Source organism: Thermobia domestica, chromosome 15 (genome assembly GCF_964235325.1).
Source record: "Thermobia domestica chromosome 15, izTheDome1.hap1.1, whole genome shotgun sequence".
NCBI classification, from domain to species: Eukaryota; Metazoa; Arthropoda; class Insecta; order Zygentoma; family Lepismatidae; genus Thermobia; species Thermobia domestica.
Genome location: NC_137468.1, coordinates 112,476,382 through 112,499,910, shown reverse-complemented (window position 1 = coordinate 112,499,910; position 23,529 = coordinate 112,476,382). Strand labels below are relative to the sequence as shown.

The 23,529-nt window shown below is 36.0% G+C and overlaps 1 protein-coding gene across 2 annotated transcripts in view; it reads right to left on the bottom strand.

Moving 5' to 3' along the window:
• LOC145671207 (ubiquitin carboxyl-terminal hydrolase 48-like) overlaps positions 1–23,529 on the bottom strand; it is a 727,624-nt gene that overhangs the window by 449,822 nt on the left and 254,273 nt on the right. The gene's annotated exons all lie outside the window — the stretch shown is intronic.

Below are 23,529 nucleotides of genomic sequence, written 5' to 3'. Positions count from 1 at the left end.
AGGAATAACCAAGGCAAATCAATTCACGGGGATTTTTTTTTTTTTTCTGTTCCTGAGTTGGCCTTTTTGTGGGACATATGCTAAACTATTAGAATGCGGTTCCTGTGCCGGTACCAGAAAATACATAATTTCCTTTACAAATATCGATAATTCAAACTAAGCACTGATACCAGTACCATCATTCTATCAATATTAGTAGATTGCATGCAGTTTTGTGTAGAAAGTAAAATGTATAAATACTGAAGGGAAAACATTGCACAGAAACGTTATATTCGTATGCTGAACATACTTTTTTGTGCGTTGTGCAAAGTAACCTCAGCAATGCGGTTACTTTGCACCAAAGTTTATATTTCATTAAGTATGGTCCTATGAATGTTTATTAATGAACTTGCACTAATGTTTTCCTTATATATTTAGCTATTATATGTTTCAAATACAGTGTTCTAAATCATTACGTTTGTAAGTTACATGCGATTTTCTTTAAAATTGCTTAAATCTTGTGCAAAGTTAACTCCGTCTTACGGTACTGTATAAATAAATGCCAGCTCGAAACTGTGCGTTGTAGAAAATGGTTTCCAATATTTCGGTCTCGTGCGCTCATCCATGACTCCTGTATTCCTCAGGTAAACGTTCCACATCTTACATGTGAGCATGCACGAACGCAGACGAAACGCATTTTGAGTAAATGTAAAAAACCTGGATATTTTTATCAATATTCGAGATGAAACCGACACTTTCTAGACAGTTTGGTCTCGTCTCGATTTATGTCTGTCTCGGTGCCATCTCGACTTAAAAACGTCTGTTTATGGATCGGTACTATATCTAAATGTAGACATGTCTACTAACAATAAAGGCATTCATATTTTGCTGACTACTACTGCTGATTACTTCTCTCTACCCGGAGATGGAGAGAAGTGTGATAGGTATTACCCAAGGTTACTAGAAGGAAAGGTTGGGCTATACGCACAGACGCTTCGCTCCTCGTTTTGCGTGACGTCACCAGCGAGGAGCAGCAAGTAGGTATAGAGGTGTACGAAGCAGCCAGAATGTCTTTTTTCTTTCTTTATGCATAACATTTTCGCTGTCACAACATTCTCCTACACACAAACTACAAATAAATAAATAAATAAATAAATAAATAAATAAGCCAGCAATAAATAGAACATCTTCTTAACGAAATTTATATTATGGAAAATTAACGATGTACCTGTGTTGCATGATCATTTATTTATTTTTTGATGAGATAGATAATTGTTGAATTATAATTACATTTTAAATGTATTTATATCTGAAATGTTACTGTGAATGTATTTAGGCAAAGTTGCAGATAAACATGTGTTTTACCAGGGCAATCTCTAAAATTTCCGGTGCCTGGAGTTAAAGTAATTGCGGAACCAATGATAAGGTGAGTTCCACACCCGGCATAAATAGATTATTTTGTGGTTACTGATAGGAATATCTCAATAAATACTTAAAACCATGGATAATAATAATAATAATAATAATAATAATAATAATAATAATAATAATAATAATAATAATAATAATAATAATAATAATAATAGATCGTCGATGCATTCAGTTGAGGAAGCCCTTTGATGCCTAGCAATTTATTTTGTTCAATATATTGCACTCAGGCTTAAAGTTTAAAATTGCCAATTCATATCTTCTCCACATGATCATTAAAACGGAACCCATCCGTGTTAAACGTCATGTCGACTATCCACCACAGATTATATTTAATGTAACCATTGTTGACGCTATGATTGCACTTCGTGACATTAATAGTACACAGTCCGGAAAAATATATTTGGTTTATATCTAAATATGTGTATGCTAACTAGTGTTAGGAATCGAAACGAGACGAGAAATTAGGTTTTCTCGTCTTATAGAATCGATTTTCGAAAAAAAAAAAAAAAAAAAAAAAAGCTCTTTTCCTCTCGCCTAGAAGTTTCTCTAGCCTCTTGTATAAATTTGTGTACAAAATTTGTCCTGACTTCCTGAAGTCCTGAAAGATCCACGAAGGATGAGATATAACATCATTTAAATCATATCTATTATTGGAGTATATTGTGTAATGACTTGTGTATCTTTGAATGCTCTTCATTGTGTTCTTACAATCGCTTTATCAATTTATAGTTCGTTTTTTTAAACAATGAACCATGCAACACTAAATCAGTGTTTAAGGTTTAATACTTGGGTGAACTCGTGTTGCCAATGGGACTCGTGAAGTTTCTCATCTTGCCTCGAAAACGAGACGAGAACTCCCATATTTCTAAATTTAAACGAATTTAAAAGATTCTTCTCGTCCCGAATTGCAGACGAGACCAGACATTTCTCGCCTCGGTCTCGTCTCGTGGACAACACTAATATCAACAATGAATTAGAAATAGTTAACTTGCTAGTTTTCCTCAACGGTCAAACTTTTCCATTCTGTGGTGCAAGGCGTGGGGCAACAGCCCCACCTGTTCTACCCACACGACGTCCCGGAGTTTTACTCTGATTTCTAACTCAAATAAACATCTAGAGGACCAATAAGCAGAAAAAAATATCGAAAACTAATTTTAAATTATGAACTTCATGCATACATAGAAATTTATGAAAATGAATAAGAAAAATAAACTTACTTTATTTTACTTTAAAATCGGGAAATCGGCTCCCCCTAGAAAATTTTCTTCGGGTGCCTATGATCCTGACTGAGGACCTTTGTCTTTTCTTCACTACTTTGGCATGGAGGGACTAAAACTATCAGTTAAGTATGAATAGTGCAAATCAAAGCTGTATACATGCATAAAGAAATAGATTGATTGTACTATTGATAATAATTTAGAACAACTTTTAACTCTAAAAGAAACCGATGAAGTATAAGTGTCACTGTTAATATAAACAAACTGAAAATAGTTTGAAAAATGTATCGGTAAATATCGGTGTTTATTTGCCAATGCCGATACCGATACTCCCAAAAGTGGCTGATATTACCGATACCGATATATCGGTACATCCCTAATTCTATAATGTGGAACACTTGGAGATGAAAGACAAATACACGTAAAAATACATATGTACTAGTACACACGTACTCAAGTTCACACTATCTTGCAATATTGCATGTCTGTACAGCCAAGCCCACGCAAAGAAATCTTCCGAGATATAGACCTTTTCTCTCTTAAATAATATTCGTCCACGTACACCACTAGAAAAGAAAGCAACACAATTCAACAAAGCAAAAACCCAACATAAATAAATAATTGTTTGTGGTCTTACTAGCAAATCTTCGCGCGCCAAGCAGACGACAAGCTCTAAGTTCCTCGCTGGTGACGTCACTGTGAAGAGAGCGTGAAACTAGAGGCTCGGAACATAGGTTAAGAGCACCCCCTGGGTATTACCCATACACATACAAATTGAATTACATAGATCACACAAAAGATAGGAAAGGGGCATATGGGACTCCCAAACGTCCGGTTTAACCGGAAAAGACCAGGCTTCACATCGACTACCTCCTTCCCCTCACAAATTGTTTAAAGCTCCAAATGTTCCGGTTTTCTCCAAAAACTTAGTATCATTCGTGTGATATTTTTTTTTTTTTTAAATCACTTTTATTTGTCACTCAACTAATAGGAACAACTTTACTCGATACTCAACTACTAACTAATAATCTACTCTCTGTCACTGGCTTTCGGAGACTATTGACCTATTAATTCTGATATTTCAGCTAAAACCAGGTGTAAAACTATAAATTTTCATAGTTCTGTTTTGTTTTATTTTATTTTTTTGTCTGAAAATCTGGAATCTCTATGACTACAAATATTGAAGTGACAGTGGGACACGCATGTTCCAAGAGAAACAACGATTGGTGGACAAAAGCAATCCTTGACTGGAAATCAACATACATCAAGAAACTTCAGAAACTCTTCACAAAATGCATGAATGAAATTTAGAAGCAAAGGGAGTAACGTGAAAAACAACTATCCAAGACAGATAACTATCGAAAAGAATTGAATAGATTACCCAGTGCTGAACTGACACCAGTAGTGATGGCAGTGGTAGTGTCCTCATAAGTGTGATGATTAAGAGTTAGTAAAACTCCAAGTTACATGCTTTTATTATGTATGTGGACAAAATAATAATCTAATATCGTGGTCTTTTTTTTTTTTTTTTTTTTCAACATACACCCGCCTACAAGTTAACTCGCTAGTTTGAATTGTATTACACTGAGAAAGAGAGAGAGATTCATGAAAATCTTTTAAAAAAACTGCACTAACAAACCAAATATTTACCTCTATCCAATACTTTCTTTTTTTTTTCTTATTCTTCTTCCTTCCCTCTGTCTTCTTCCATCCTCTCTCTCTCTCTCTTTTACACACACACACACACACACACACAAATCACCGTGTTTGTTTTTCTGTTATTTAAAGCATACCAGAAACTAGATTCCCGACTCCTCCACACAAATAATATGTTACAATCCAATTCGTCTAGCAGTTGTTAGGCCGTAAAAGTACAGCACTTCTGGGGCACGTTAGGAAGGTCGAAACTTTCCAACAGCCCCTTTAGGGCGATATTCCGGAAGACGACACCCAGACTTGGCGGAACCGAGACAAAACAATGCCAATTCTTCTCTGAAACAACTACTGAATGCCAACACATGAAAGTGCATTAAAACTTTTCTATATCAAATAACGACAACTTTCTACACGTCTAACGTGAAATGTTCTCTTTCTCTCTCTCTCTCTCGGAGCAGAAACAATATATGCAAAAGGAAATAAAGCTATATCTTAAAAAAGTTAAATAAAAATGTTTAATAAACATTCAATAGCAGATTGGAAAGCATCAAAGTCGAGATAACACAGAGACGAACATATGGTGACTAAGTTAATATTTCAGCTATTACCGGGAGAAAATGGGAGTGCGTAAAGTGAAATCTATTCCATCTGCCAACTACAACCATATTACTTCCTATTTATTATTAAATATAAATTAACGTTATGTCGCTGCTAATGATTTAAAAAATGTAACTAACATTATAAATATTATTACTATTTACACTCATGAAGATCTACCTACTCGCACATAGTCACACTAGAATAGGGGGAAGAACATGATTTTTCGCTCTCTGATTATTATTAAGCTAAAACCAAGCTTTTATATTTAACTTCATCGTATTAAAAAAAAAAAAAAAAAAAAAAAAAATAGAAGCAGCACGAAGGTGTAAACTCGGTAAAACGTTCATGGTATTACATGGAAATATTCGGATACATATATATATAATCCAATACTGTTTATAAGTTAACTAGCAATACGGTACTTCATATACGAATTTCCTTACGTATTAAGAGGTCATGTTTCTTCTTTCCTAACTCAACAACAGTCAGAATTTGCTTCTATAATCATACAGATTGATTGTTTATTTTAGTCATTATCATATCATAAGTGTTTTATCACCACTGGAAAATCGATCACCTACCACAAGTTAAATTCTTCTACTACCGTTCTCCAATGGTTCTTTAATTTTGACCTCATAACAGCTATCTTTTGTATTCTTTTTCTCTTCTCTCATTCACTTTCCATCACACCTTCCTCTATAATCTTTCAATCATACCTTCCATGTCTGCTCAAATAATACCCTAAGCCAGCTTCTTTTCATTTTCCTTTTTTAACTACTTAGTATTCTTCACTATCACTTCTCATTGGTTCTCATTACATCTACAGTTTTCGTATTTTTTAAGATCATATTTCGAGCTTCGATTCGGAGGGAAAATTGCGGAATTCGGAAAAATTATGGAAATTTTCCGAATTCTGGAAAGTTAAGTTTCCGATTCCGAAAAATTTTGACCATCCCTTATATATATCTCTCAAAGTGAAAATGGCGGAAAATGAATCTTGCAAAAAAAACACGCAAATCATGCAAAAATCTCTTAGTATACTAAAGTAGCTACTATTTGGGTCTCTGAGTCATTACTGAATTTGCTTATATTTTATTTTAATTTTTAAAAACTGCGTTCTAGATCTCATGTTAGTTACTTCGTGAAACTACATGAGAGTAATTATTTCATAGAACGGTATATTATCAAAATTAGAAGTTTTTCGAAATAGTAAGTTACAAATCAAAATTATCGTACTACGAAAGTTATGAACCGAAAGAGCTTAAAAGATATTAAACAAATGCTCACTTTATAAGCATTTGTCACAAATTGTTTTGACTCAAGATATCATTTACATGCTTGGCAACGAATCCAATAATACTTTCTGACAATTTATCAAAGATATTCCCAGGTAGCTTTCCGCTTACTTTCGAAATCTGGGTAATTACATCAAGTTACAGTTCGCATTACAATTTCTTTTTTTTTTTTTTTTCTTTCTAGGATTTACATCGTAACATTCGTCGTGGATATTATTTGTTGACACAGATTGTCTAGGGACTTTTTTAATACATTCTCTTTGTCTTCGAGATATCCTCTTACTCTTCCCAATATAATATTAGATATTTAAAAAAAAGAAAAAGAAAAAGAAAAGAAAAGAAAAATCGCAATTCGTCTTACATGCAAATTGAATGTTGATAATGAGAAACTATTTTCTACCCTTTTAGTGCCTGAATTTTTTATTGGTTTAAAAACTGGTCTCGCCAATGTTTGTAACTCGTGAGCACCGTACAGTGGTAAACAAAAAATTTCAATCTCATGTTTTTTCTCAAAGTTCGGTTGATTCCAATAGCCTCATTGTTTATATTTGTGAACAAGGAAGTATCACTTGCTGACGTGGCGGAGAAAGATGCCAAAATGTCATCCAAAATATATAAATATTGTCTTACACACATACAAACCCTTCAGTGAATATATGCACTTACGCAGCTTTGACATCTTGTTAACTACTACAACAACATTACATCAGACCAAGAAAACAGGTGTTGCAAATTACCTTACTAAAAAGATATTCACATTCTCAGCAACTGTTGAATAAATTTTGGATAAGGAAAACACCACTCTTTCACACGAACAACAAACTTAAACCTGAGCGCAATTAGAAGGGGAATAAGAAAGGAGAAATGAAAATGAGCGTTAGAAAGATAAAAAGCATTGGTGATCGGAAAGAACATATCTGCAACAAATTCAAAAGTTGAAAGATTAAGATAGAACAGTTAGTAATTTTCGGTACTTGAGTCGTATTAATAGTGACTGAATAAACTGTGAGTATCAAATAAAAACAAGGAATAGGAATTGCGAAATAACTATTTAACGGAAAGTCAATTTTCTGAATCCTTGTATAAAGTTCGGAAAAGGACACATGAAACATTACATTTGGAGTACTGTACTCCACGAGACAGAAACATGTTCCAGAACTGATGTCTGGACACTTTCGAAATGTGGACGTGGGGAAGAATGGAGAAAGCCGGATAAGAGAAAACGAATGAAGTGTTAGGATTAGTATGAAAAAAAAATAATATTAAATTTCATTGAAAAGAGGAAAAGAAACCGTTTGAGACATTGCCTCAGAAAGAACTGAATCATGAGGGACGTGACACAAAGTACTGTGAAGGAAAATACAGAAAAGAGGCGAAAGAGGCCACATTTAATGCACGATATTAAAACATAAAATTATTCCGTGAAGATGAAGAGGTTAGCTACGAACAGCAATGCATGGAAGTTTCTCAATTTGCAGCAAATGACCTTCGAGATACCTATGATGATGATGATGTTTCATCTATAGCACATAATTTATTTTTCTACATTATAGTATTCAATGTATTTTAAATCACTGTCAGTAGGAAAACAGGTGTCCTTCAAGTATTACGGTAATCCACTCAGATTATTGCAGAAACAACGAGATATCATTATATCCAAATTAAGATTATACCAGAAAAGCATGCAGACTCAAGACGGAAGTAGCTAAGAAAATCAATAGGAAAGAGAATCGAATTAAAACTTTTAAGTAGCATATAAAGCCATGCACTCTCAAAAGGAAGTTATTTGGAAAGAATATTAAAATATACAGTAGTTTCAACTGTATTTTTAACTGTAAACTTATTAATAATACTCAAAATCGAATCGGTCCAAGACACCAGCACAAGAAAAGACGATATCCAGAAAGACCAAAACTTGAAGAGTGAAAAGGATGATAAGTTGGTAAGAAATACACAGACAGGACAGGAACTCATGGGTGGAGGAGAAAAACACTTCATCATGTTAATGGCCACATCCTTCAACGGAGCAAGACACACATCATTTGCAGGTGCACTGTGATTCATGGGCGTACATCGTCAGCATCTCTCTCACTCCATCTCCCTCTTTCGTTGCTTGTGTCGGCGATCTGGACCGGAATCTTCTCACCGGTTCATCCGATCTGTCATTAGTGAGCGGGTCGGACATTACGAAGCATCAGTCACCAGAACAGAGCTTGGCCAAGCGAAGAGAAGATTATCCCATCCCCAAGCTGCAGCTCACGTTATCTGAGGTGCGCAATAATTCAGATGCTATCTTCATGGAAAACACTCTTCGAGTTCAAACCGTAAACCACACTTTACAATGGTATAGGCATTCTTGCATTAAAGATTTGACTATTCGTATCTGTACTCGAGTTCAAAACTACTGGACAAAAACGCCGCTTTCAAATAAAGAATGAAAATTGAAAGACAATGTACGAAAGTTACTTTTTTATATAAAGAAAAATTCTGATGACTTCATTAGTAGAATCCTTATTATTGCACTGTGATTATTTCAAGTTTCCCTATTTTAAAGTAACCAGACATATCTCTCACAATACCAAAAATAAACAGATTTTAAACCACAAAGTAATGTAGTTTTCTTAATAATAATAATAATAATAATAATAATAATAATAATAATAATAATAATAAAGTAGGACAACTACTATTCTAAAATCACATCATCGTATGCATTCTATCGTCCCAAATCAGCAACTTCAATGTACTTTGGGGCACCACCACTATCTACGTCTTGACGTAAGGTTTTTAATATTCCCCATTAATTAAATTTCTCTTTTCTCTTTTCTACCGTTGACACATGTCCCTCGAATTACGGTAGAACTTCCTTACAGAAATCTCCCTGGTTACTCTGCTGTTTCGTACCTATATTAATACAAAGTAATTCTTAACGCATGCGGTACATGTATGTGCTCGTATGTATACTTGAAGTTTAAAGTCTCAGAAATTTTGAGGTGAAGGGGAAGAGTTTCAAAGAAACCTTCATCAATTTCTTCACTGTAATCTTGGAATGGTTATATAACTAACATCACTATGATTACATCGAACTGTCAACTCGTGTACAAAGTGGAACAAGTTTTGAGGAGAAACACGTAATAATATTGAAATTGTCCACGTATTAGTTGGTGTTAGTGCGCTAATACGTGGACAGTTTCAATATTAATACACGTTTCTTTTCAATCACTGGACACAAAAGTACGAAATTTGATATAAGGTGTATCTTTCTTCAGAGAATAGAAATATATCATTCACGAATTTCATATGCCTGACAGAAAGGAGAGAAATGCTTTTTCCTGAATCAGTGGAACAACGAATGAAAACCGATATAGTTTTTCGTTCAGAATACGTGAACATCAGTCTGCCGAACCGCAAATTTTGAAAATTTCACCTGAAAATGCTAGAAGAACTTATTTATTACAGAGCCGTAATTTGGAGAGGGCAGGGGGGTAATTGCCACGCCATGAGTTTAAGAAGTTCATACTTTTTAATCGATGTATACCAATAGTAATAGAAAATCGAAATTCTTATGTCGATGGTGCATCTTCCTTTCCATCCCCACCCTCCCATCCCCCTGTTTCTAGCAAAATCTGATATGATGCTACTGATTTATCATCACAAGTTTTTTCCGAACCGCAAAACACTATATATGATATATGTGAGCTTTTTCATTCACCGAATACGAACTAGTCCTTCACTTGTATATCTTTCGGAAATTTCGCTACAAAAATATAGACAGCAAATGAGGAAAACATAATATACACTTTTAAAATTATTGTTATTACACTGCAAATTAAAGCACAAAAATTGGTACATAAAGAGTTTGATACACACGATAAGAACATTACATTCGATGGTCCGGTGTAGCGTAGTCGCTAACGCTCTCGTCTTTGGAGCGAGTGGTCTCAGGTTCGATTCTCAGTGGGGTCATTCGGTCGAATAGGCGTAACACCTTTTTCAGGTCAGCTATCCTGAAGGAAGTTTCTCCAGGGTTTTCCTCATTTACACCAGGCAAATGTCGGAATGGTACCAAACATAATAGTCCCAGGTCACTTCCTTCCTTCCCCATTCATTTCTTCCTCTCCAACTGCCCGGGTAGTGTGATCGCCGAGGAACGTCATCCCTCATACGTGTGATGGGCTATCATGGCCATAGGTGCCGAAAGCCCAGAAATCTAATCCTAACGAACATTCACTTGTACAAATTTTAACAATTCTGCAGTGAACATAATGCATGAAAATTTGGTATAATAGTTTTTGATACACAGTAAATACGAGCGATTATCAAAAAGTTCGTGCAATCACCTAGGAGGTGACGAACTACGAACCTCTTTGAACATGTATTTTATAGTGAGTTACGCTTGAGACACGGAGCGTCACTAAGTTCCTCCATGTTCATGAGAAATCAGCAAAGCAGATCGAAGAAGAGACGAAAGAAGTTTATGGGAAAGAAAGCTCTACCTATGAGATGGTATCTAAGTGAAAACAGCAATTCCAAACTGGACACATGATCGCGAACGCCTCTAGATCTAGAAGATCATCTTTCATTGATGATGCTTCCTTGACAGAGAAAGTTGGGAAGATCAAAATGGAAGACAGCAGAATAACCACTGATAGTGTAATGTGTGCAATAGGTATGAGTTATGCGTCTGCTTGGAATATCATTCACAACCAGCTGCATCTTCAGAAAGTATCAGCACGGTGAGTACTACGACTGTTCACACCTTTCCAGAAGAGAAATCGCGAGAACGCTGCAAGAAAAATTGCATCGCTTTGGGGTGGATGAAGAGGACTTTTTCGGTAGACTAGTGACAATGCATTAAAGTTGGGTTCATCTTTAAGAGCCAGAAACAAAAGAAACAAATAAACGATGGAAACACTCTCCTCCCCCATACCTAAATAGGAACGGGCGCAGAAGTCTGCAGCCAAGGTGATGCTTTCCGTTTTCTGGAGTATTAACGACAAATTTTCTAACATAAGGGCAAACTACGAGGGAGAATCAAATGTAAACCTTGAAAGTGCAATACAGTTTGGAATGTAACAATGAAAAAGAAATCTTACCTCTTATTTTTCAACGGTCCTTTTGATGTTAAATGCAAGTATTCCACCGCATCGGAAGTGTATGGACACCACGTTGGAAGAATTATTTTGGTCGTGATTGCAGCCACTCCTGCACTGCGTTTTTCACCTCTTCATCACTATTGAAATGCTTGCCTCCCATCGCTTCTTCAGGGTGATCCAAACACATGAAAGTCACTGGGGGCAAGTCTGGTGTATGTGGACTCAAATTTGATGTCATCGATAGTCTCAACGATCAAACGGGCAGTATGTGGTCGGTCGTTATCATGCAGTAGGACACCTGAGGACAGAAATCCTCGTCGTTTACGCCTGATTGCACGACGAACTTCATTTTTCAGCAGATTTGAATACGAGTACTGGTTTCTGTCACTCCCTTTCCCGTCTACTGTTCCAAAATTGCTTCCTTTGCATCCCAGAAGAGACTGAGCATGACCTTTCCTAGGGATGGTTGAGTGTGGAATTTTATGTTTGATTTCGGCCAAGAGCTATGCCGCCATTCCTTGCTCTTCTTGTTTTTGTTTGTTTGTTTCTGGTTGATGATTGTGAACCCAGGTCTTATCGCTTGTAACAATCTTGTTCAGAAATGCATCACCCTCGGCGTTGAAACGACGCAAAAGTTCTCCACGACGCAAAAGGTCTTTCTATTCACCAGTCAACTGACATGGATCATCATCTTGCACACACGTTATTGAAATGCAGAACATTATGCACGGTTTGTTGAGCTGAACCAAAGTTAATATTCATAATTGTGGCGATTTCTTTCAGGGTAATATGTCTGTTTTCCTTTACAAGCTGTTCCGCTAACGTAATGTTTTTGTCGGTCACTACGCGGTCAGTCCCGGAGCATCCTCCACAGATGATATGCCACTTTTAAACTTACTACGCTATTCGTATACTTCCTGTACGGACAAACACGAATCGTTATACTTTGCTGCAATCCTGTGATGAATTTCAATTGGTTTCACATCTTCACTGCTCAAAAACCGGATTACGGAACGCTGTTCTAACGCGGTTATATGAACTAAAATAAGAGAATATGTATTTCAGTGCTTTGAATAAAACATTCCTAAGGGGAAAAGAGTATCATTTCTATAATATATATAATTTTTATATATCTACAGGTCCTTTCTTTATTGAGGAAGTGCCCAATATGAGGATTTGCTTAAGCTGAAGAGATGAACTCTTAAATTTGAAATAAGAGAATACATCTTTTAACATTCATCAAAATTCCGCTCCAAAAGAGAAAGAGAGGCAAAGTCTATAATACTGAAATTTCTCTTTTATTTATTCACGAACTGCCAAATGTGGCAATTCTCTTAAGCTGGAGATACATGAATGTTATTGATTTGAGTTTCCAGTCTCTTTCAGCAATGAAACTGTATAGTATGTGGATCTACAGCTTAACGAGGGATGCGAACCACAAGAGATCTCACTCAAAATCCCGTCTCCCGCGCCAAGACGCGTACGCTAATCATATCATTGCTCTTTGAAGATGTGAAATTGTAATACAAAATACCAAATAAAAGTAATGGAACACGTGTCTCAACCTTTTCGAAAATTCTGTTCCTAATGAAGAAACAAGGAGTAATTTCTGTAATATTCAAATTTCAGCTCGGGACCGCGGTGGCTCAATGGTAGAGCGTTCACCTCTGGTGCTCGGGTCCCGGGTTCGATCCCAGCCCCCGCCAAGTGAACTTTGTGGTGGACAAATACCGTGTGCGTGGGTTTTGTCGGGGTTCTCCCGTTTCCTCCCACTTTCTTCATTCCACCATTTCAATCATCACTCATCATCACCGTCTCCTTTAGCCTAACCGGTATAACCGTGGGATGTAAAACTCAAAGATTTCATTTCATTTCATTTTTCAAATTTATGTTCCTTTATTGAGAAAGTGCCCAATATGAGGATTCGTTTAAGTTCAAGTTTGAGATCTGAAAAACAGTATAAATACTCTTATATAATAATAATAATAATAATAATAATAATAATAATAATAATAATAATGAAATACTTTTTGCAGCATTTTTGAAATTTCTGCTTCTGAAAGGGGGAAAAAGGGAGCAATATTACAGTGACTCGCTGATAAACGCCCAGGCCATATTAATTAGGGTTGTGAAAAACCCAGCCCAGTGGGTTTTATTAGGTAAAACTGGGTTTCGTTACATTTTGTACGTATTTTGAAAACCATACTTCTGTTCAAACTATCATTTCAGCATTCATACTCTATTGTACACATAAGCATGCCACGGTGGTTTAACTCTGGCGCGGGTTTTTGGTTCGATTCCAGCTCCCATGAAATGGGTTTTGTGATAAACAAACACCATGTTCGTGGGTTTTCTCGGAGTTCTCAAGTTTCTTCCCACTTTCTTTATACCACCATTACCATCCATCTTATTACTATCTCCCTCAGCCTCGGTGCATAAGCGTGCGAAATTGAACTGAACTTAAAACTAACAAAAAAAAAAGGGGGGGGGGAATGTCGCACAAGAAAATACGTGAGGCACTATCCACGCTCTGTAGGGCACAATTTGCATCACTGACACTCGCTCATATTTTCAATTTCTAGACAGAACGAAGTAGACACACTGCAATTGATACTACTTGTCCTTTCTGACAGCTCGCTGCGCGCACGTGGTGCTCAATGCTGTGTTGCCAGCTTTTGCGTCGGGTATTGAAACACGAAATTATTCACTGCAAGTAAATTTCAGTTTTATAAAACTAAATAACACAAAAAAGAACTAAAAAGAATGCTCTCAATAAGCAGCAGGTCCACTACTCAAGTTAGCATTCTACTAAAACAACGTGCATTTGTTTATATTCAAATTGGCAACGTGCAAAAGGTGGAATGTATACCATTGCAGAGCGAGAGAAGTGAGCTACTACAATTGGCTGAACGTGCTGTTGCCATAAAAACAGTTCTTCTTGTCTGATTGTTATGATCACGTGCAAGAAGGAAAAAACAGAAAAGCAACTGTTAGAAAGGACTAGCTGTATCAAATGGAGTGTATGTACAGCAACAAAGAGGTGGGTAATTCTACGTAACATGAAAGAGGAATAAAATACCCTATTACGCTCCGAATTCAAATCCCTGAGCCAGCTGTCTGGTGATTTCTTTAGTTGTCATCAAAACATGCTAGGCAAATATTGGGATAGTGTCTCAAATTCAGGAACAGATTTAAAAAACCGCTTTATCAAATTGATGTTTTTTTTTCTTAAAATATAGTTTTTTTAAGAAGTGAAATATTATTATTATTATTCCCATTTTTAATCACTAATTTGCTTTGTTAATATAGATTTTACATAAAAATGCCTTTATAACACAAGAGAATTACAACGTAACTATACTATAGAGAGATAATTATACTATACGTCACACATTCCACCACATACACAAGAAGGATTCGCAAGTTTAACGATTTGATTACCGTTAATATTGAGAAGATAGAGGTATATCTTTATAGTAATTTCCTTTTCTTAAGTGAAATGTTTTCGCTTTGTAAGTAACTGGCATATAAACGCAACTTGTACTACAAGAACAAGGGGAATGTAGTCACACTGCTTTCTTTTCCAGACTAGCTAAAAGGCCTGGGAATTCTCAAAAACGCTGGGGCACGGGTCTATTTATTATTAATGAACCTGAACTTTTTAATGAAATTCCGAACTTGAAAGAATCATGAGATACTAAATTTTTCGCATAGATTTTGACACTCTGTCCTCCTTAGAATGCGCATTTTAATCGAAGTAACATGACAAAAACACAGGTTGATACGTGATAACTACATCCAAAAGTTCACATAAAAGAGTTTAACCGTTTCCTCGAGATGCGATCATAAACAAGATCCTTTTTATTTTTATATAACTAACGAATTATAGTTGAACCGTATTACAGTAAATTTGATCAAGCGCTGACAAAATTTGTTATGTGTGATTCCCAAACACTTTTTTTTTTAATTTATTCTGTTTTGATGATGATCTCTTAAATACACGTAAGCCATTCTGAAACTAGGAGTGTACCAAGAAATAAACTCAAAGTATAAGAGTAATTATAAACATTATCATTCCAATCAAAGTTTTGTAATAGGTTTCGAGGTGGGATTTTTAGGTTTTATTGTTGGTTTTCTATGTGGGCTTTACCCCCATTGGGGAAAATTCCAACAACTCTGATACAAATACATCTAAAAGTATGATATTTGGACAGAAGATTTCTTTTGTTAGAACACCAATGAATAAGAAAAAGATTTTTGCGAATACGCATGCTAGTGGAGGTAATGGGGATTTAAGTGTGTTACCCAGAATAGAGTACCACATAAATCCCTGAAGTTCCCGTTTTAAAAGGAAAGGGACATTTCTTTTTCTGCATTGCAAGCGAAGTTGTCTGGTGTTTATGGTCGCATCGCGGTAAGGCGGCTTAAAAAAAACTTTGAAATGAATATTGGAACATCACTGACTTTTAAAGATCGTATCATAAGGGGCTCAGAATTACTGAAAAAGTAAAGTATATTACGGACCTTTAAGTTCCGAAGATGACATTCTATAAAACTACTCATTGCAAATAACCAGACATTTTACCCAATATTTAAAACAATTTCGGTTTTAAAGAGGGAGCGGTATTTCTTTTTTTTTTTTTTTTTTTTTTTTTTTAATTTTGGATTCACATTGTTGTTTGCGATCACATCACGGAAACCTGCTAACCCATTTGAAATTAATTTTGGACAACAATACCTAACTTACGTTTTTTTTATTTATTTTTTTTCAACATCTCTCATCTTGATCATCATCAAAACAATAGGGCAATTCAAAATTTATTTCAAAATATGGTATCTTAATAGGTTTTCTAAAAGTATAGTTATATTGAAATGGGTATCCTAAAGGGAAATAGATCTCAAATACTATTTTCAATAAACCCGTTCAACCCAAGCGAAGAATGGCTAGTCTTCCAAACCGAATACAATTCATTAATCGACAGAAAATGATGATCTCTTTTATTACATAACAGAACACATCGTTCAATAAGTCTCAGGACTAAGGAAACAACATTTGTTTCGCAAAATTCATTTTTATTCATCAACATAATAACCTTCAAGAGCTATACAATCATTCCAACGCTTTTCTAACTTTTCGATACCATGCTTGTAAATCGATTTGTCATTGTCCTCAAAATAAGCTTCATTTGAAGCGATGAGTTAATCATTCGAGTCAAATCTTTTTCCCTGGGGCATCTTTTTGAGATCAGCAAACAGTCAGTAGTCGATGGGGGCTAGATTTGGAGAGTATGGTGAGCGGGAAAGCAGATTGAAGCCCAACTCGTTCAATTTGGCCATTGTTTTCATTGACTTGTGGCACGGTACATTGTCTTGATGAAAGATGATTTTTTCTTCTTCATGTGCAGTCGTTCGTCTTTCAAAAGCACCAATAACCCAATATAATAGTCGCTATTGATAGATTTTCCATTTTCTAGGTAGTCGATGTAAACTGTACCTTGGGCATCCCAAAAAATCGACGCCATGATTTTGCCAGCTGACTGTTGCGTTTTCGGACGCTTCAGACGGCTTTCACCGGCTGCACGCCACTCAGCTGACTGCCGCACAGTGTGAAATTTCAGCAATCTAGATGGAAAAAATTCAAAATATCTACTTAATGAGAACTTCTGGTGAGCGTTATATTTTGTTTCTAGGATATCCAATGCTCAATAAAACGATGTTAGTTCGCCGAATACCGACCAGACGAAGTACTACAAGCACATCGCACTTGTGCCAAACATGCACTAACATCTTTGCGTTCCAGGCAGCTGTAACCGCGTATAATTAGAGCAAAGAGTTTGCTTCACCTGTGTTCCTTGTCTGTTGAGTGTTAAAACTTGAAACAGTTGTTGTGTGAATCTGTGACACTTACTTAGCTAGTGGTGTGTTTAGATGAACAGAAGTTGAAGTTTTCGGCTTGTTAAGGTTCGTCAAAAAGGTATATTTTGTGTGCAATGTAATGAGTCATAAGGGATATTTTGCTGCACAGGTATTACTTTTTAATTTATCTGAATTCAGCTGTGTGTTTGTGCTAATATTATAGCTAGGACACTTATGATTCTATATATCAAAATAGATCTTGCGAATGTTTGCGAACTTGCTTCTTTAGTTTGTTTCTTCCAAAATAACACTTTGGCTTCCCCGAGAGAAACTGATTTGAAATAGGGGTCCAAAGGAGGCAAAGTTTGACCATTTTATTACTCATGTCTTGCAAGAAATAGGTAATAAAGTGGATATTGAACATGATAGTACTTACCTAAACACTACAAAATAAATCTGTGTCAGCAAATCAGACGCAAATGGGAGAAGGTAAAAAGACGTAGACAACGTTTTCTACATTGTCATTCCCGGTGCCTTGGTTGGTGCGTCACTATTTCCGATGACATTGTTAACAATGTTCCTAGCACATGACGAACGTCCACGGTAGGATCTGGTCGGTCAAGAAAACCTTTTTCTGTGTGTGGTCCTAAGGCTAGAACGATTAAAGTCAAACATCTTGTACGGTCATCCATTGAAGAACTTGGTACCGCTATTGCAGTACAATTAAGGAAAGAAGGCAGACGTGATCGTGCGGCTGTTGTCAAAGAACTCTTCACTGTATCTCTGAACAGAGAAACTATAATTAAGAACGCTCGAGTATCCTTGCTTCAAAAGCCAGCGTCGTCAACACAGATCACTGCTATCGCCTTAATGGCAGACACTAATTTATTTACTCGTCAGTATCGATGAATTAGCGAGCAAGCCGAAAAGGTGGGTTCTAAATTATATTCGCTTCGATCATAGAGTTAAGGAGGTGAAGCACTTGTGCTATCCAGGAGACATTATTACTACGGAAATTTCAGGGGAAGTACCTCTATAGTCATTCATCAATCACATGGTTTCTCGCTTGTGTCAAACTGGAGAGGTCAGTGAGAAATCACATCTATTTACAATTTCTGCTTTTCACATGATCATTCAAGTGGGAATGTAACGGACTGAACTAGAGTCGGTACAAACAGTAGTTCGCTGAAGAACATTCAGTGATGCAAATCTGTTTAGCATTTCTATGATTCCCTTGCAAATGTGTGATGGTACAAACGCCTCAGACACGATCTTCTGGCAAAATCCTGCCATGCCTTTTACTAACTAGTGCTCCCTATTAAATTTATTTTTGTACAGGAATCGGCTAACTTAGTTATCACAGAAGTTGATAAAATCAAACAGCAAACAGATACACTGATCGACACTAAAATCACTCTTAACTGTACGGAAGTAATCCTAAAGCTAAATTTGGTTTTCTGCGTGATGGATGGATAAATGTGTAATGATGTGTCCGCATGTCTTCCACTCAAATGTGTTATCTATGCGGAGTAAAACAAAGTGAAATGAATAAGTTGGATGGGATCACAAGAAAAGAAGTACGAACCGAATTCCTTTCGATCGGTATATCACCTCTTTAAATTTGGATTATATTCTTCGAATACATTCTCCATATATCTTACCGGCTAGATATTAAAACGTGGCAAGAAAGGGGTTCTGAAAATAAGATCAAAATTACCATGAAGAAGGAAGAAGTTCAAGAGAAGCTGTAGAAAAAAAGAACTAGGTCTTTTAGTTGATATGCCTAAGCAACGAAGTGGCAACACAAGCGATGGCAACATTTATTTTCAGAAATCTCGAGCAGGCTGCAAGTCACTAGAGCGAATCTTGATTTCATTAAGCGTTTAAGCACTATACCCGAGTGCATAAATTCTGATAGGAAAATTAATTTTGGCGAATTTCAATGATTTGCTAAAGATACTATGGACCTATACCTCCAAAAGTACACCTGGTACCCAATCCCTGTGAGCCTGGATAAAATATTATTGCAAGGAAGAGAGATACTTGCGATACGTGTATTGCCAATACGAAAATTTCCAGAAGAAACCCAAGAAGCAAGAAATTTCAAGAAGAAGAAGGTTTACGCGAATTCTAGAGTGAGTATAAACACGGACTTAATCAATCGACTCCTTTACACCTTAGTTGTATATACAGCAAGTCTCCGAAGTTTCCCACATATAAATCAGTACCTACTTTTGTCAGGAATTTTTGCTGCTTTTGCATTTCGTACTTGTTTTGATTACAACAGTCTTTTATGATTTAGGCACTCTGGGGTCCCACAAACGTGTAATTCACCATCATTTTCAATGAACGTATGTAGTAAGCATATTACATTCTTCATTTTGTATTAAACTGAAAACCCCTTGCCAAAGCTCCTTTTAGTGTCACAACTACCATATTTCTAACATTGGAAAGTCGACTAGGCTATTCTTTACTAAAATTGATTTTTTTCTACCTAGATTGCTGACATTTAACACTGTGTGCCGCTTCGACTTCGGAGCGAAATGGTGAATCCATGTTTAGTCCATTGTCACATACCGACGCAAGAAATCGTGTTTATTGTGAGTAAACAGTGACAAACAGCTCTCTCAATCGTCGATTCGTTGTTGCTTTTGTTCCATTGCGAGCAAACGCGGCACCCATTTGGAAAAGACTTTTTTCATGCCCAATTGTTCGTGTAAAATCTTACACACACTTCCTGTTGATGTTACAATCTCACGAACTTTCACTTTGCGGTCATCCATCACTATTTTCAACACTTGTTTCACATTTTCCGGAGTAACTGCTTCATTTGGCCTACCCGAGCGCAAGGGCGCCAATCCTTGGGGGACCTGCCCCCCAAAGCTCATGTGGGCCCACTATTGTATTTATACAATATTTGGCATAATTTGAGTGCAATTTGTCTTAAAATCTTCATATATATATATATATATATATATATATATATATATATATATATATATATATATATATATATATATACCTTCTGCATCTGAATGCTTCTCCCCTCCCCCCTCCAAATTTACAGAGAAATCGGCGTTCCCTTGCCCGAGCGTTCCACATCATTTGTATCCGTGCGACCGCCCTTAAAATCAGCATACCACCGGCAAATCGTTGTTTTTGATGGAGCAGTCTGGGTAACATTTTTCAATCCATTGCTGAACTTGCACGTATTTTTTTCCCATTAAATAGCAATGTTTTATCAACACACGAAATTCGTTTTTTTTTTCTTTCTTTCTTTTTTTCCTTTTTACAAATGCACACGTAGCGTCTTTTCAGCACAGTAGCTTTGCTGTTTATGGTTCGATTGACGTGAAAATCAGACACGTGTCATTTGAAGGTTACTTCTTTCGAGGAACGAAGTCGAGTTGATATTACTAACGCCATCTGCGGGTTAGTCCACAACCTTCCCGGGACTTACTGAACGCTGAGTTAGTAGTATGAAAAGAATGGAAATTATTTTTTTGGAGAAGTGAAAAGCGTTAACATGTCGTTATATTATTTTAAGGGCTTAAGATGAAAGTTTCAAGTGGAAAGTGCAAAAAAGCTCCACACTAGTAAAGTGACCTACGCTAAATGAATAAGCAACGTTGTCAGTCCAGCAGAATGTTCTCTTAGACCCTTACCATGCTAACAATACATTGTTGGGAAACAGATTCAGGGGTGCGGGTGCGGGGTGATCTAGGTTTCCTTACACAACAATGTGCACGTTTCAAGTGTCAGTATTGCGCGCTTTTATGTTCCGTTCGAACAGCCTCTTGAAGTGAAAACAATGGTTTTCATTTAACATAGAATTCCTTACCAGTATGAAGTACAAATGGCTACTGAGATTGAAAAAAAATCCACCTTTTTAGATTAGAAACCATCTATTTCCACAACTTTCCACATTTTCGTATCTCTACTAATAATAATAGAGCCGGTCTATGGCTCTGGACTTTTGATACGAAACAAAAGTGCCTTCAGCAACAGCGTTAGAAACATTTGCGATCTCTCCTAGTAAGTAGTACACTGTCTATTGCTATATATGAGCTACTGTTTTATATATACATGGTAACGAATAAAAAATCTTAAATATCCAAATGGAAGATTACTCCATATGTCCATATGTAATCATTACATGTAGGAAGTTGGTTGAACACACACAATACGCTGCTGAAGTCGTCTGCTGTGAATTTTACTGGGCGCAGCCATATTGGTTACAAACTATCCGTTGCTAAGGTGGTTGTTATGGCAGTTTCAATGGCGTTGTTGTGGCAGTTGTGAGTCTTGTGAAAGACGAACTTAAAATTATGAATATGAGGCTACATATTTAACGAATAGCAGTGAATATATTTACTTTATACTTACAGAAAGGCCGTATTTATCATAATATGAAACAAAATTGCTCTACATTTTAATTCCTTCAATCGCCAATAACTTGCTGGACAAAAAGTGAGTGAGAATCCCACGCATGTATATGAGCGCCCCTTAATAATAATTTTAGATTGAGTTCACTTAAAATTATTGAAAATTGTTATGCTATATACTTCTGTCATATTGTTTGTTTAGCTTCAGTGAAAATGTTTAATATGGAAGAAACTTGATTTTTATAAAATTAGTGATCAGATATTCGGAACAAAGGAATGCAGCGCTAGAATAACCAATGCATTTTAAAATATACAATTACGAATACATAATCTCAGAAACTTAGCATCTTCGTGGAAATAATTTCCTAATTTATTCTTCATCCTTTTGTTAGCGGATGTCCATTCTTTGTTTGGCACTGTTAAAGTTGAAATGCGTCACCAGAAATAATGAAATAATTTAAAAGGTATAACTCTCTAACTATCCTATATAATGTCCTAATGATATTTTTTTTTTTTTTTTTTTTTTTTTTTTTTTTTTTTTTTTTTTTTTTTTGGCGTCTACCACAAACGGCGTACAGATTGTAACATTCCAGACTATACACGTATTAAAATTCATAAGGAGAATACGTACCAACTTACGTTGGGTGGTCACTTCACGTAACACTACATCTATGATATTTAAGAGCAGCTTGAAGCTCAAGTGATATAAGGATGCATCTGTAGGGATCAGGTAGATCAGTGAAGTTGGATATGCGTGAAAGAAAGACAGGTACGAAAAGCGTACACTAGCCAGGGCTAGTAATCACTACAAGTGGATTTGTATTTCAATTTCTTAGTAACCATGGCACATTTTTAACGCTGTCTCTATGTTCTCCCTCTACATATATAATTTTCTTGCACAGAAGTATTTTCGTAGATTAGACAAATTTTACATATACTTTTTCAAAAATGATCCTGTATTTTTCATGCATACTTAGCGTAGATCGATAGGATCGAGCAATTATATTTTATATCAAACGGGATGAGACAAAGTAACAAGTCCGGTTTAAACTTTACTATATTACCTGTACCAACATTCATATGGTAAGGTTAGGTTAGCTTGTAATTACTTAAATGCGGTTGTCTTACATATATGTGTAACGCCATTTACCAATTTTAAAATCATCCATTACCTGTAAATCTCAATTGTATCAAGAGTTTCAAATTTTTACACATATTTGTAACCACAAAGGTAAAATTGTTATCGAACTTACGCTGGTGAGAATCGGAAAGAGCGGAGGCAGGTAAGAATCCCACTCCATGCTGGGACAGGCATTGTCGAAGATTATAGTATGCCTTTAAAAGTGTGATTCAATTATCAGTTTACTAAGAAATGATTTTACAGTGTTCTGAGTATTAATATATATTAAACAGTGAAATTAGCCTAAAAATATCACAAACAAACGAAAAAAAAAAAAAGATAGAGCAAGGGAGCTTTTGCTAAATATATGTGTATTTTAATTTCTTTCTGGCAGAATATGCAAGGAGAGAAAGTGTTCTTCAAAGAGATTGAGATATATCTGTTCGCCCAATAAGTAATTAATCATTATATCGCTTGTTGTACAGTGTGTCTTTGTTTTTGTTTCTCTTTAATATGTTATATAGTACAATATTTCTAATTTCATTCTTGGGAAAGCAAACAAAAAATGCATGTACCTCTTAAACTGTTATGGTTATATCCGAAAACGAAACAAATCATTTTCATAGGCGAGTACCGTGTAAGCTTCTTCATATAACCCGCTTAAAGCTGGTTTGTTTGTAACCAGCTAGCTGAACAGGAAGCGGAAATGACGTTTACTTCACCAGCGTATACCATCAGGATATAGCACAAGAAATATTATATATATATATATATATATATATATATATATGTGTGTGTGTGTGTGTGTGTGTTTCATTGCGTTGGCAGTGTGTGGTGGATTCTTTGGGAGACTACTTCGAGGGACCCTAACATGTTACGGGTATGTATTTCTAA